The 14,562-nt window shown below is 46.5% G+C and overlaps 1 pseudogene; it reads left to right on the top strand.

Moving 5' to 3' along the window:
* The window catches only part of LOC119360751, a 63,678-nt pseudogene extending 61,667 nt beyond the window's left edge, over positions 1-2,011 (top strand).
* The last annotated feature ends 12,551 nt before the right edge of the window (positions 2,012-14,562 follow it).

Here is a 14,562-nt window from a genome sequence, read left to right as displayed (position 1 = left end):
CAAGATGCATACGCATCTTATTCTTCCAGTAGGGGCAATCAGTGACATCAAAGATAGGGCACGCAGCAGAGACTTTGATTATCCCTGCAGTCGACATAGCTAAACTCCAGGTGGTTAAACCGAATCACATAGAACAAGGGAGCACCTTGCTCTGATACCAATTGAAAGTGCTAGTATTTGACTAGAAGGGGGTGAATAGGAGATTTTTATGAAAGTCTTCAAAACACGGGGGCTTTGAAGACAAACAATAGAAATGACCCTATTGATATGCAGCGGAAGGTAGACTACACTAGACAAGCCATAGTCAAGCAAGCAATGAAGTGAAAGCATGAAGACTATCAGTAGCTAGGTAGTAAGGATCGGGATGGAAGATCGTATGAAGCCAAACAGTAAATAGTCTTCACTCAGTGAAGTCAATCAGATCAGACAAATGGGCAATGACTTCACGGAGACAAACTGTAAGTAAAGAGAGGTGAAAGATAGAACCAGTTGCTTGGAGGGGACAAGGATTTGTTGGACCAGTTCCAGTTGCTGTGACAACTGTACGTCTGGTTAGGGAGGCTGAGGTCAACTCAGAAGACCGCGTCTTCACCTTATTCCCCTTGAGCTAAGGACACTTAGTCCTCGCCCAATCACTCTGGTAAGTCTTCAAGGGAGACTTCCAAACCTTCACAGACTAAGTTCATCGGCAATCCACAATGACTCTTGGATGCTCAGAACGCGACGCCTAACCGGCTGGAGGATTCACAGTCCTCAAGTGTAATAAGTCTTCATATCACCCGGACAGAAAGACTTCAGTGATGCCTAACACTCTTTGGCTCTGGGTGTTTTAGGCTTTGTCCTCGCAAGGATTACTCTCTCAAAAGCTTCGGAGGTGGGTTGCTCTCAAATGACAAAAGTCGTGCACTTACTCTAAGCAGCCACCAATTTATGGTGTAGGGGGTGGGCTATTTATAGACAGGAGGCAACCCGACCTGATTAGTCCAAAATGACCCTGGGTCACTAAGGAACTGATACGTGTTCAGTGGTCAGATTTCAAACACACGCGACGGCTTGACTTGGGCTACAAGTAAAGATGACTCATCCAGCTCTAGATAAGATTTGCTCTCATTGTCTTTGCTCGAAGACATAGGATTTGGTTGAGCATCACCTCAGTCACTCTGACTTTGTTCACTTGGACCCCACTTAATAGTACGGTGGTTCCTATGACCCAACAAAGAAGAAAAGGAAACTACGAAACAACTATGTCTTCGCACTCCATAATCTTCATGCGATGTCTTCTCATGTCATAGTATTCAATGTGAATATCTTCACAGACCACCATTGTCTTCAATGTCTTCACACATTTTTAGGGGTCATCTCTGGTAGGTAAACTGAATCAATATGGGACTACTACTTATGTTTTCCTGCAATTCTCACAAACACATTAGTCACTCAACCAAGTTTATCGTCAATACTCCAAAACCAACTAGGGGTGGCACTAGATGCACTTACAGTACCATTGGTTGAGCTCGCCAAATCCTGATTTCAATGAGATAATGAATTGGTACAAGGGTTGGAGGGGCCTTTTCCCACCAGAGTTACTTGCCAATGAACGCATACGGATGCTTCTAACGGTTGGTCTTGAGATGATGAACCAAGATGCTGAAGGACATGAGTTGGTGCATCCAGGAGCTAGGGAGAATGTTGGCTTATTGACAGAGAAGCAGCAATATGATGCAACACAACAAGCATCGCAGTACCCACCTTACCATGTTGTACCAGGAGCAGCCATGGGAGATATGAGCTTCAAGGATTCTATTCAGGCACATGCGGCTGACCAAGGTTTGTTGTTTATGCCTAGAGTTAACAAATTCTATAACGGCAGGCCAGTGTACGAATTTGGCACCGTGAGCATTTGCGTAGACTTTGTCAAGCGACCACTCTATACGCAACTTCAAGAGGGAACTGGAAGAGTTCTATGTCTCTTACACCACTACTGGAAATGAACCGGATGGCAAGACCACGTTAGGAGATCATCTATAGCTTGGAAGTTTCATGTGATAATTTTTCCTGCTAGTGTAGGTAGTCTTCAAATGTGTCTTGCGAGCATTGTTGTAGAATTACTTGATAAAGAACAAAGTTTCTGATGATGTTTCTGAATGTGATTTTCCACATTTCAACATGCAACTCGGTTGTTATTGCCCTAGAATGAATAATTGATGCAGAATTTTTTCTACCTGTATATTGAGATATTGTTTATTTTTCGAGGTTGTTATTTTGGTAAGTTCATCTCTTGGTTTGTTTCCTGTGATAATCGAATGTCCTCCCACTAGGATTATTAATGTGCATCTAGCTTTTGTCACTGTTAAAGATTTAGCAAACTACCACATGTGATACTTTTGGATGGATGAATTTTTTGCTCGATGCCATGTTCAGCTGTTAATATGACATTTTGGGTTATTGTTGTGCATAGCTTTTGCTGTGTTGGGTGCATATAATTTTAAAATTTGTTGGTTGTACAGTAGCATTTTATCCAGTACCACTCTCCTTTGTATTACATACAAAAAGGAAGATGACAGTAAGTAGTTTTGCTTAAGTCAAGCTTACACATAGTGTCCATCTTATATTTAACTTCTTTTAAGAACGGAAAGTAGATGGCCCATCTATTTGTATACAAGGTGGTTTACACTGGAATTTAGGAACTTTCATCAAGGCTTATATGATACTGCTTTTCAGCATTTTGAAGGTCCTTTGTCAACCCTTGCTTTCAGTGTTCGAGCTTTGTCCTGAGGTCTTTATTTATTGGAACTGCAGTTTTGAGGTTCCTCTCGATTTCAGGGACTGATCTGGTAAGAGATACTTTATATGGAAAATTTCTGCTCTTCTGAACCTAGTCTGTAACCTAGACATCTTCACTTATTTCGCACTACGGCTGTATTCATAAAATCAGAGTCATTGCCAATAATTGTTGATGCATTTGATGGACAAAGTTGACATTGTCAGTTTGAACTGTCGACATTTCAGAATGCCATTTTCGTCTATTTCATGTGGTGCAATTCACCTGTTCTTCATTGTCCGCTAGAGATTTTTGCGATTTTTGCAATTTCTGCTGTATGCTCCCTCCGCCCAGAAAAAGTGTACTTCCAACTTTCTTGGAGAGTCAAGCTTTTTAAAGTTTGACCAAATTTGTACAAAAAAATTACAAAAATTTACCAAAATTTAAACCATCAAATTAGTATCATTAGATTCATCATAATATGTATGTTCATTGTATATAAATATTGGTCAATTTTCATATAAACTTGGTCAGACTTGAAAAACTTTGAACCTCCAAAAAATGCTGGAAGTACACTTTTGCTGGGACAGAGGGAGTACTTGACTAAACATTCATCTAGCTATTTATGTGGACACAAAAATGAGTGAGTTACTGTTGTCATTGTCTGAGTACCATTTCCATGTGATCTAGTTCGATTCTGTGGATAACTAACTCTCATATATATGGTTTGTGTCACCATAACTAGAATTTGTCTGAAAACAACCACACATGAATTGCCCGAGGAGCCAGATCGGTCATTTATTCAGGAATCAGACTATTGTAGTTGTTTTAGAGTACTTTTATGTTATTGATGGTTCCTGAATGATCATTTTATGCATTCTTGAATGGTTTTTGAATTTTTGTTATCAACCTAATTTTATTCTAGTATTGGTCATTATGTTTCCTGGAATTCCATGGTGATCTCGTTGACTTCTAATTGTTGGATTTGCTTCTTCACCAAGCGTGTGAACTTTCTGTTTCATTACTTTTATCTTGTGAGTTATCCATTACTGGTTTGGGAGAACGTCGGCCTTTATTGATCAAGCAACAAATTTACAAAGAGTCTCCCGGATGCAATCTGGAGCAGAATGAAAAATAGAAAGACTAGTAGAGTTCAAACTTAATCTAGCTAAAACATGAGCCAAGACATTGAGGTGCCGACGAACATGCATGAACGACGCATCAGGAAGGTCTCTTGCCACCACTTTGATATCATTCACAATGGATCCAATAGCAGAATGATCCTTGGTCGGAGATGACAAACGTTGTACTACTGAGAGGTAGTCTGACTTGAAGACCACATCAGCAAGGCCTTCCTCTCTCACAAACCTGGCCGCCCGATGAAGCGCCATGGCTTCAGCTACTTTAGGATTCAGAATACCCTTCAAATATTCAGAGCAAGCAGCCACACACTGAGCCAAATGATCCATAATCACAACACCCACTCCGGCTTTCATTCAAATCTTTAGAAACAACAGCATTAGAGAGAACAACCAGCTCACCTACCGGCGGCGGGGACCAGAGAGGGTTCAGGGTAGAGGTCTCATGCCTATGTGCAGGTACAAGTTTGTATAGGTGTTGGATGATCAACTCAATATAAGCCTGGGTCCTAGCTGCTGTGCGCTTCGAGTGTGGGGCTTCCGGTTCATTTCTCGCAGTGTTGCGAGCCTCCCAGATATGCCAAAATCGTCATTCATGACCGTTGCTTCCTGATCGGAGCATCTGGATAGATAATCAAATAGACACTGCTTAGGTGATGTAAAGGACGACCGACGGAGTTTGATTCCAAAAGTCTCCTTAATCGCCTCCCATATTGCGCGAGCATGAGAACAGAATAGCAGTGCATGCTCCATACTCTTTGCCTGCCACAGAAGCAGCAATCCGTCCGAGTCGGTACATGGCGATGACGAAGCTACTCGCCCGAGGGAAGACAATCATGAGCCAAACGCCATAGCACAATTTTCATCTTGTTGGGAGCCTTGACCCTCCACAATGCTTTCCATGATTTTTCCTCCTCCAGTTTATGCCTGGGGTGGACTAGCGAACGCGTCAGCGGACAAGCACAACACTGAGTTAGATTGCAAACTACCATTCATACGACACATGTGGGCATTCTGACGAGGCGCCATTGGCTATTTGTAGAGCGGCATCTCATCTCAAGAAATTATTTTGAGTAATCATGCGATCAATTATCACAACCAATCACATGACCCCTAGCTAGCCAGCTAACTAATCTTAAAATGACAACCGAAAACCCGCACTGAAAGCTACATTGGAAAAACACATAATTTTGAGAATCAAGCAAAACGAAATATTATCTACTAGAGTATATTCCAATCAAAACCTCCCAAAATGCCCCCACGTCTCGCCTAGCAGGTGGTGAACACTAGCATGCGCAGCCTCCCTTCCCGCCTCACCTCTCCCCTGCTCGCCCTCCCTCCCCTCTGCCGCTGGACAAAGCCCGGTTAGTGAAGCGGCGACAGGGCATTTCTCCCCTCCCGCTGGTGTGCGCATTGCGGGGTGTAGCATTGAGATGGGGGCACAACACTCGAGTGGGGCGCGGTGGCGACCAGTCATGCAGGCACATCAACAACGTGGGCGGATGGCTGGATTGCAACGGCTATGCGGGATTTTCTGGTGGGACGCTTCGGTCTGGTCTGTGGCCGTGATATCTGGCGGCGGTGACCCAGATGATTTGGAGCTGAGTGGCACTGGCTGTGTTGCCGTGGGCTGGAGGTCGCGGCCATTCCTTTTGTTTGTCTTGGCGACTGGCAGACTGACTGTGCTGCGGGCGCTTGGTGGTGACCAAGATCTGGCAGGGAGGTGTGGGCGTGCTGTGGAGGAGCTGCTCAAGGTCGTCTGTGGGTCTGGCTAGCCTTGCTGGCTCCTCACAGCTCTGGCGGGCGGAGGGCTGAAAGTGCAACTATCCCTGGGTAGTTTTGGTAATTCCTATCAACATATATCTCATTGAGCTAATGCTACTTCAAGATAAATGTTTCAGGAAAGCTCAATGATTGGCATGGCATGGATGAGAAAAGTGGATCCCTCAAAATGCTAAGGACAAAAGGATTGGCTCAAGCTCAAAGCTCAAGACTCTACATTTTCTATTTTAGTGATCCAAGATCACATTGAGTCTATAGGAAAAGCCAATACTATCAAGGAGGGATGAGGTGTTGCCTAATGTCTTTCTTGCTCAAAATGCTTAGTGACATGCTCTAAAGCCCTCAACTACTTTCTCACATCCACATATGACCTAAACCATAAGTCAAACTCGGCCCTACCGATTCTTCCTATCCGGCGCCACCGAGTTCAGATGTCATAGCCACTGCCACAAACCCTAGGCAAATCGGTTTCACCGATAGGGATATTGTTCTCACCGGGTGGGATTGTAATCTATCTGTTTCCCTTCGTAACGTTTTGTTCAAACCGAGATGAGCGATCGGTCCCACCGAGATTACAATGCAAACTCTCGGTTTCCTTTTCGTAATGTTTCAGTCCTACCAAGATGAGCGAATCGGTCCCTCTGTGTGTCCATTACCAAAATCGGTCTCACCGAGTTTGTGTAATCGGTCTCACCGATATTACGTTATGCCCTAACCCTAATCATATCGGTCCTACCGAATTGCATGTCGGTCCCACCAAAATCCTAACGGTCACATCATTTGCTGAATCGGTCCGACCGAGTTTCTCAATTCAGTCCCATCGAGATTGGTAAGTTGTGTGTAACGGTTAGATTTTGTATGGAGGCTATATATACCCCTCCACCCACTGTTCATTCATGGAGAGAGCCATCAGAACATGCCTACACTTCCAACATACATTTTCTGAGAGAGAACCACCTACACTTGTGTTGAGGCCAAGATATTCCATTCCTACCATATGAATGTTGATCTCTAGCCTTCCCCAAGTTGCTTTCCACTCAAATCTTCTTTCCACAAAATCCAAATCCTGTGAGAGAGAGTTGAGTGTTGGGGAGACTATCATTTGAAGCACAAGAGCAAGGAGTTCATCATCAACACACCATTTGTTACTTCTTGGAGAGTGGTGTCTTCTAGATTGGCTAGGTGTCACTTGGGAGCCTCCGACAAGATTGTGGAGTTGAACCAAGGAGTTTGTAAGGGCAAGGAGATCGCCTACTTCGTGAAGATCTACCCTAGTGAGGCAAGTCCTTCGTGGGCGACGGCCATGGTGGGATAGACAAGGTTGCTTCTTCGTGGACCCTTCGTGGGTGGAGCCCTCCATGGACTCGCGCAGCCGTTACCCGTCATGGGTTGAAGTCTCCATCAACGTGGATGTACGATAGCACCACCTATCGGAACCACGACAAAAACAACCGTGTCTCCTATTGCATTTGCACTCTCCAAACCCTTACCTTTAAATTCTTGCAAGTTGCATGCTTTACTTTCCGCTGATCATATACTCTTTGCATGCTTGCTTGAATTGTGATAAGATTGCTTGAACCGTGCTAAATTGCTAAAATCTACCAAGAACTAAAATTGGGAAAAGGATAGATTTGGTCAAGTAGTCTATTCACCCCCTCTAGACATACTTTCGATCCTACAAGTGGTATCAGAGCTTTGGCCTCCATTTGCTTTGATCTCCATAGCTTTTTGTGGTCATAGCCTTGGTTTCACAACCTAGGAGAGTATGGCGTCTAGCGAGGGAAATTACAACCGTAAAGGTCCTTACTTTGATGGTACTAATTCTGCTAGTTGGAAGCATGAGATGAAAATGCACATTCTTGGACATAACCCCGCCATTTGGGCTATTGTGTGTATTGGCTTACAAGGTGAATTCTTTGATGGGAGAGAACCGAACCGTGAAGCTACCGCGGAAGAGTTGAAAATGCTGCAATACAACGCTCAAGCTTGTGATATCCTCTTCAACGGATTGTGCCCCGAAGAATTCAACAAAATCAGCCGTCTTGAGAAATGCAAAGGAAATTTGGGATACTTTGATTGATATGCATGAAGGTACCGACTCCGTCAAGGAATCCAAGTTGGATGTGCTTCAAAGTCAGCTTGACAAGTTCCAAATGAAGGATGGTGAAGGCGTCGCTGAAATGTACTCTAGGCTTGCTCTTATCACAAATGAGATTGCCGGCTTAGGAAGTGAAGAGATGACCGAGAAATTCATCATCAAGAAGATCCTAAGAGGTTTGGACAGAAAATATGATACCGTGTGCACATTGATCCAAATGATGCCCAATTACAAAGATCTCAAGCCAACGGAAGTCATTGGAAGAATTGTTGCTCATGAGATGTCACTCAAGGATAAGGAGGAGCTCCACAACAAGTCAAGTGGTGCTTACAAAGCCTCATGTGAAGCTCCCACATCATCAAGTGAGAAACAAACCTTCAATGAAGAATTGAGCCTAATGGTGAAGAACTTCAACAAGTTCTACAAGAGTAGAAGCAAGGAAAGAAGTTCCAAGTCAAGGTCTTACAATGACAAGAGATCTTCTAGTCGTGAGCGTAATTGCTACAATTGTGGAACACCCGGACACTATTCCAATGAGTGTACGACACCCTACAAAAGAAGAGAAGATTCTCCAAAAAGAAGAAGTAGAAGAGAAGAATCACCATCAAGAGAGAGAAGGAGTAGAGATGATCATTATGAACGAAGAACATTGCGGAGAAGCAAGGATTCGGAAAGGAAGGACAAGTCTTCAAGGAGCTACACAAAACGAAGACATCAAGCTCATGTTGGTGAATGGGTATCCGGCTCCGACTCCAACAATCACTCCGAGAGAAGCTATCACTCCGACTCTGAATATACTCCAGATGAAGGTGTTGCCGGTCTAGCACTTGTGTCAACCAACTCCTACGACATATTTGGTTCGCCAAATGAAGGACTTGTAAGATGATTCATGGCTAAAGGCCCAAAGGTATCACACCTCGAGTATGTTGATTTCAATAGTGATGAAGATGACTTGTTAGGTGATGATGATTTACTTGTTGACAACTCTAGTGATGAATACTATGATGAAATGTCAATTAATCATGGTAATCAAGATAAAACGAATGACAATGATAAGGAGAAGATTGAGCTCCTAACTAAAGAACTGAAAACTCTTAAGTTAGCTCATGAAACTATCTTAGGAGATCATCGAGAACTTTGAAGGACTCATGAGAAGTTACGCTTTGAAAAGCTCAACCTTGAGCAAGAACACGAGTTTCTAAAAGCAATCAATGATGATATTCGCAAGAAAAGTTCTTCTTACATTGCCAACCGTTTACTCTTTGTCATGGTTCTAAGTTTGATAGTAGAAAGGGGGTAGGTATGGAGAGGCAAGATCTTAGGTATGGCGAAGATGTACACACGAGGTTTACGAGTTCAGGCCCTTCTCGGAGGAAGTAATAGCCCTACGTCTCGGTGCCCGGAGGCAGTAGATTGGATTATGTGTGTTGTATTACAAGGGGTGCGAACCCTTGTCCCAGAGGAGGGGGTGGCTTATATAGAGTGCGCCAGGACCCCCGCCCACCTCCATTACAAGGGGCTTAATGTACATAAAGTAAGGGCGTTACTGGTAACGACAGTCTTAAATACTCTTAAGGCTCATGAAGGCTAAGGAGTGAATGCCCGGCCGTTGTGTGTTCTTCCGACTCCAGGTCTTCAATATAGTCGAGTGATTCCCCATATGGTCGAGTGACGGTGGGGAATGATGGTCGAGTGATTAGGTTGTCGAGTGGATTCTTGGTCTTCTTATCTTCTGGGGTAGTGACCTTGGGTAGGACGTGTAGGTCATCCTATGACCCTACCCCAAGTCTGTATCCTCATCAGTAGCACCTGAATGGATTAAGGTGCGAGTGCAAAGTAGGCTGAAATTGAACCTGTTCCGAGCTTCGGGACCTCGCGAGTGCTTTCTGCAAGTCCGAACGCCTGCGTCACTATTTCGGTGTCGACTCAGTCGCCTTAATCCATTCTGTGGACAGTCGAGTGAACTGGTGATCTCATGTGCCGAGTGTTGTGTTGGAGAACGGGATCGTGGGCGCGATTGTCTGTAGTGTATCCCGGATTTCGCAGGATATGAAATTTCAGGGAAGCGCGCCGGACGGGGAGTGCCGAAGTGGGCGGAGCGGATAAACAGTGATTCCTCAATTCCCGTGCCGCCTTTTTCGCCACGTACGCTGCGCGCGACTGTTGCGGGATTTGATGGGATCGCCTGGTCCCACGCGTCAGTCACTCGGAAACAATCCCTTATAAGGTGACCGGACTGAGGCGTCCGCACTGTGCACATCTTCTCTTTCTTCTTCTCTCTCCGCTTCTCCGCCGCACCTTACTCTTCCGCTCTGACGCCGCTGCCCCGTCGCCATGGTGAAGGACAAGACGCCGATGCTAGAGCATGCAAAGAAGACGAAGGAGGTGGCGAAGGGCAAGAAGCAGCAACATAGGTCGTCATCGCGCGCGGGGCTGCCGTCGGGCTGGATCCAGGGCGATTGGATCCGGTCTTTGATTTGGCAGGCAGACCTGGACGAGCTGGCGGAGTCGGGGTTAATCGCCAAGGGAGCGGTGAGGCTGCCGGATGGGGAGATGAGTCCTCAGCCTTGACCGGGTGAGTGCGTTCTGCTCGCCACCCACGTCGACTGCGGTTTTTCGCTTCCCTCGCATCCTTTCTTCTAGGGGTTCCTAAACTTTTTTGGTGCTCAACTCCACCATTTTTCTCCCAACACCATCACGTATTTAGCTGCTTTCGTGTCGATGTGCGAGAACTTCTTGGGGTGTCGACCGCACTGGGGTCTTTTCATACACATCTTCACCATTCGTTCCCAGTCGGTAAAAAAGGCGAAGTCGAGTGACTTGAAAACCCATGTCATCCAGATGTGTGGGGGTTTAGGTATCCAAAAGAGGAATAGGAGTGCCTTTCTGGCCATGACTCTTCCTGACTCCGTTAGAGGCTGGCAGTCGACTTGGTTCTATTGCCAGGATGTCGCGGCTCCAGGTCAGTCGACCGGCCTCCCGCAATTCTCGTTTGACCGAGTCCAGACTCCTGCTCCACTGAAAGAGACTGCTGACGAGACCATGGACACGAGGATGTTGGTGGATAGGGTGGTTCATCTTATTAATGATGGCGTTACGGGTCTGGATCTGTTGGAGGTGTTCCTCAGTCAACGCATCCAGCCTCTCCAGGCCCGCGATCACCCGATGTGGCTGTATTCCGGACCGGACGACACCGCTCGGGTCCATCCAGAAGAAGTGTCGTCTGAAACAGTAGCTTTGTGGCTGAGGACCATCACGGGAAATCAGGACAATCCAAGAGGATCTAGGCGAGTTGTTCCCTTTAGCAGCGTAAACCCACCCGACAAGGTATGCTTTTTGTTCCGACTGCTTCTCATTCATGCTCCGGCTGCACTTGATATTGACCGACTCTCGTTCGACCAATTTTTTCTGCAGGTGTTCACTGAGATGCATTCGATGCCCAATGGTGAACAAGCTTTGGAACAGGCCCAGGAGGGGGAGGACAGCGTGGAAGATAGTGGCGAGTGGGATTCTTAGGGAGATGATGAGGAGGAGGAGAGCGAGGAGTTGGATGAGGAGGAGGAAGTTGACTCGCCGCCGCGCTCCGAACATTGATCCAAACAGCAGCATGATCTGGCTGGCGGGCACGGGAAAAGCGTGGGTCCGAGTGCCAGTACTCAGAAGCGCACTCGGATGTCGACTCCGGAGCCGACGGAGAAGGTGGCCAAGTAGCCTAAAGTTGCTCCCTCCAAAGCCTGGAAGACATTGTCGCGAATCAAGATGGACGTCCCCGTTGCCTCAGGGTGGGTATCTTGTTTGTGTTTCCGTAAGTCGACTAAAGTTTTTCTTGATCTGACCGACCAATTCTTGTGTCCCTCCAGCCCCACCTCTACTGCCACTGACATGGACATTGACAAGGCATCAAGAGACGAAGATGCCACTTCACGAGCTGGTAAGTTCGTTCGACCAAGTTCTGTTTAGTCGAGTGGATGGTCAATTGACTAAAAATTTGATACTTCTCTTCTTATGTAGCTCCGCAAGATATCGTTGTGCTTCCTGATGACGAAGAAGAAGAAGTGCCTCTACAGGAGAGGAGGAAGAATAGTGGAGGCTCAAGCAGGAGGAAGCTTGAAGTCCAGGTCCCTCAGTCGACACCGGCGCCTGAGGCGATAGTCCATAGCAACGTCACATTCGCTAACCCGTTGACGACTGATCGTCCTTTGGGGACGACTGCACAGACACCTGCTGCACCGGTGCAACTCCACTCATCCGAAACGGCAATAACTTCGACCCCTCTGGATCCATCCCTCTTTGCTACATATCAAACTCCAGACGACTTGCCGGGTGCCGCTAGGGAAGCTCTTCGCCAGGTGAATCTTGGCATGGAGCAGGTGAAAGTGATGCATGAAGCCAGTCAGATAGCTTACAACGCCAGTACTGCCCTTCAGACCAATGTTCAGGTCAGTGGAATTCCGACTGAACTTTTGAATGTCGCTTTATATCTGATCACCCACTGGGTGTTCCTTCGTTTAGAACTCATGAAATCTTCAATTCTGCACTTTTCGAATCAGTGGGGGCACGTCGAGTGCACCCACTGGGTGTAGTCCCCGAGACCACGGTTGGCTGCTGGCAGTCGACTGAGGTCTAATGATGTATCTCTTTTTTTTTAAACTCATGCTGAGTATTGATCTGATCTAGTGGGGGCACGCTAAGTGCACCCACTGGGTGTAGTCCCTGAGACTACTGTTGAATATTTGATTCGGCAGTAGTCTTAGAGTAATTCTTTTCCTTCACTGTTGCTTGTATCTGTCAACTGGCATGTCTGTCTTTCTGGCTGCAGAGGTCTTGTGATCTTGGATCTCGGCTCACCGAGTTAAAGAAGAAGCATATCAACGTTGAACTTGACCTCGAACTTGCGAAGAAGAATCTGAAGACTTCCCAACAAGAAACGGCCATCATGGGAGGTGATTACTCGACCATTTTGTCTGTTTTGTAGCTTCACACTTCGCACTAGTTTTTCCTTCAGTCTCTTTGAACCGAGTGATTTCACACAAGCAGATGTGCATAGTGAAAATTGCCAACTTCAGTCTCGTCTGAAGAGTGTTGTTTCTTTAGAGAGGATGAAGGAGGCTTTGGAGAAAAAGGATCTGGATCTGCCAGCCGCTCAGAAGGAAGCACGTGAGAAGATGAAGCTTGCGGACCAGAAGCTGGCTTTGGTCAGCAAATTGGAGGAGGAGAACGTGAAGCTGAAGACTGCCATCTCGGATGGTAATCGGGAAGTCGAGCAGCTGAAGAAGGACAAGGAAAACCTGACCACTGAAGTTGGCGGCCTCAAGAGCAAGACCGACAAGCTAGAGTCCTATCTGGAGCAACTCACCGCCAAACTTGTTCTGAAGCTTGAAGGTATGATCTGTCGACCACGATTAATTTGTTGTCGATTGAACTTTGTTGTCCTGTCGTTAACTCATCACTTTTTGCAATGGGCGGGTGGAGACGGGTCTCGACCCCATCAACTGTCCGGTGAAAGATGACACCGCAATGAATCTGCTTCGATTGGAGTCGCGCTTAGATGGTGCGGTTGCTTATCTTGCTCGGCTGAAGGAGGCGATGGCCCAAGTGGATGCTGAACTCTGGCCTCGGGCGGAAATGTCTCAAGACCTCGAGTCCCTGATGACTCAACTAAATCAGATTCCAGGCCGAGTGCAAGAGTGGAAGAAATCTTCCGCCCGTTGTGGTGCCGATGTCGCTTTGTCTTTGGTCCGAGGGCACTGCAAGGAGGCTAAGGAAGACAAACTGGCATCTCTCAAAGTGGCAAACACTAAGAAGCACTCCTTCCAGGACTTCATGGACACCTTCCTCGAGGCAGCAACTCGCATCGCCGACAGAAACGATCTCGACAGCTTCTGCGACCCGGCCAGCCCTTCCCCTGCCGAGTGATTAAAAAACATTATGCCTTACTTTTATTTGCCTCGGAATGCCGAGTGAATTTTTAACTGTTAAAACTCCTTCGGGCCTGATGCCCGAGCACTTTATCCTGCGGTTAAGAAACTTTGGATTTATCATCTCATATATTGCGTCTGTCTTTGAACGAAATTTGTTTTTCTCTCGAATTGTTGTCTGTTTGCTTGATGCATCTTCTAGAGCAATATTGATCAGCTCATCAGCAAGGCACTCAGCAATGGTCTTGACGTTCCAGTCGACGGATCAGGCGATCCTTGAGTAGCATTGATCAGCTCATCAGCAAGGCACTCAGCAATGGTCTTAACGTTCCAGTCGCCCGATCGGGTGATCCTTGAGTAGCATTAATCAGCTCATCAGCAAGGTACTCAGCAATGGTCTTGACGTTCCTGTCAATCGATTGGGTGATCCTTGAGTAGCATTGATCAGCTCATCAGCAAGGTACTCATCAATGGTCTTGACGTTCCTGTCAACCGATTGGGTGATCCTTGAGTAGCATTGATCAGCTCATCAGCAAGGTACTCAACAATGGTCTTGATGTTCCCGTCAACCACCCGGTAAGGTTTTTCAAACTTAGGCGAGCACTGGGCTGCAACTAAGCCTCCGAGTGGGAGGATTGCTCACCACTCGGTAGGATTTTTCAAACTTAGGCGAGGACAGGACTGCAGCTAAGCCTCCGAGTGGGAGGGTTGCTCACCACTCGGTAGGGTTTTTCAAACTTAGGCAAGCACTGGGCTGCAGCTAATCCTCCGAGTGAGAGGGTTTCTCACCACTCTGTAGGATTTTTGAAACTTAGGCGAGTTATGGGAATGCAGCTAAGCCTCCGAGTGGGAGGGTTGCTCACCACT

This window comes from Triticum dicoccoides, chromosome 2B, assembly GCF_002162155.2.
Source record: "Triticum dicoccoides isolate Atlit2015 ecotype Zavitan chromosome 2B, WEW_v2.0, whole genome shotgun sequence".
NCBI classification, from domain to species: domain Eukaryota; kingdom Viridiplantae; phylum Streptophyta; class Magnoliopsida; order Poales; family Poaceae; genus Triticum; species Triticum dicoccoides.
The sequence above is the reverse complement of the archived record's forward strand: the minus strand, read 5'-3'. Positions and strand labels throughout refer to the sequence as shown.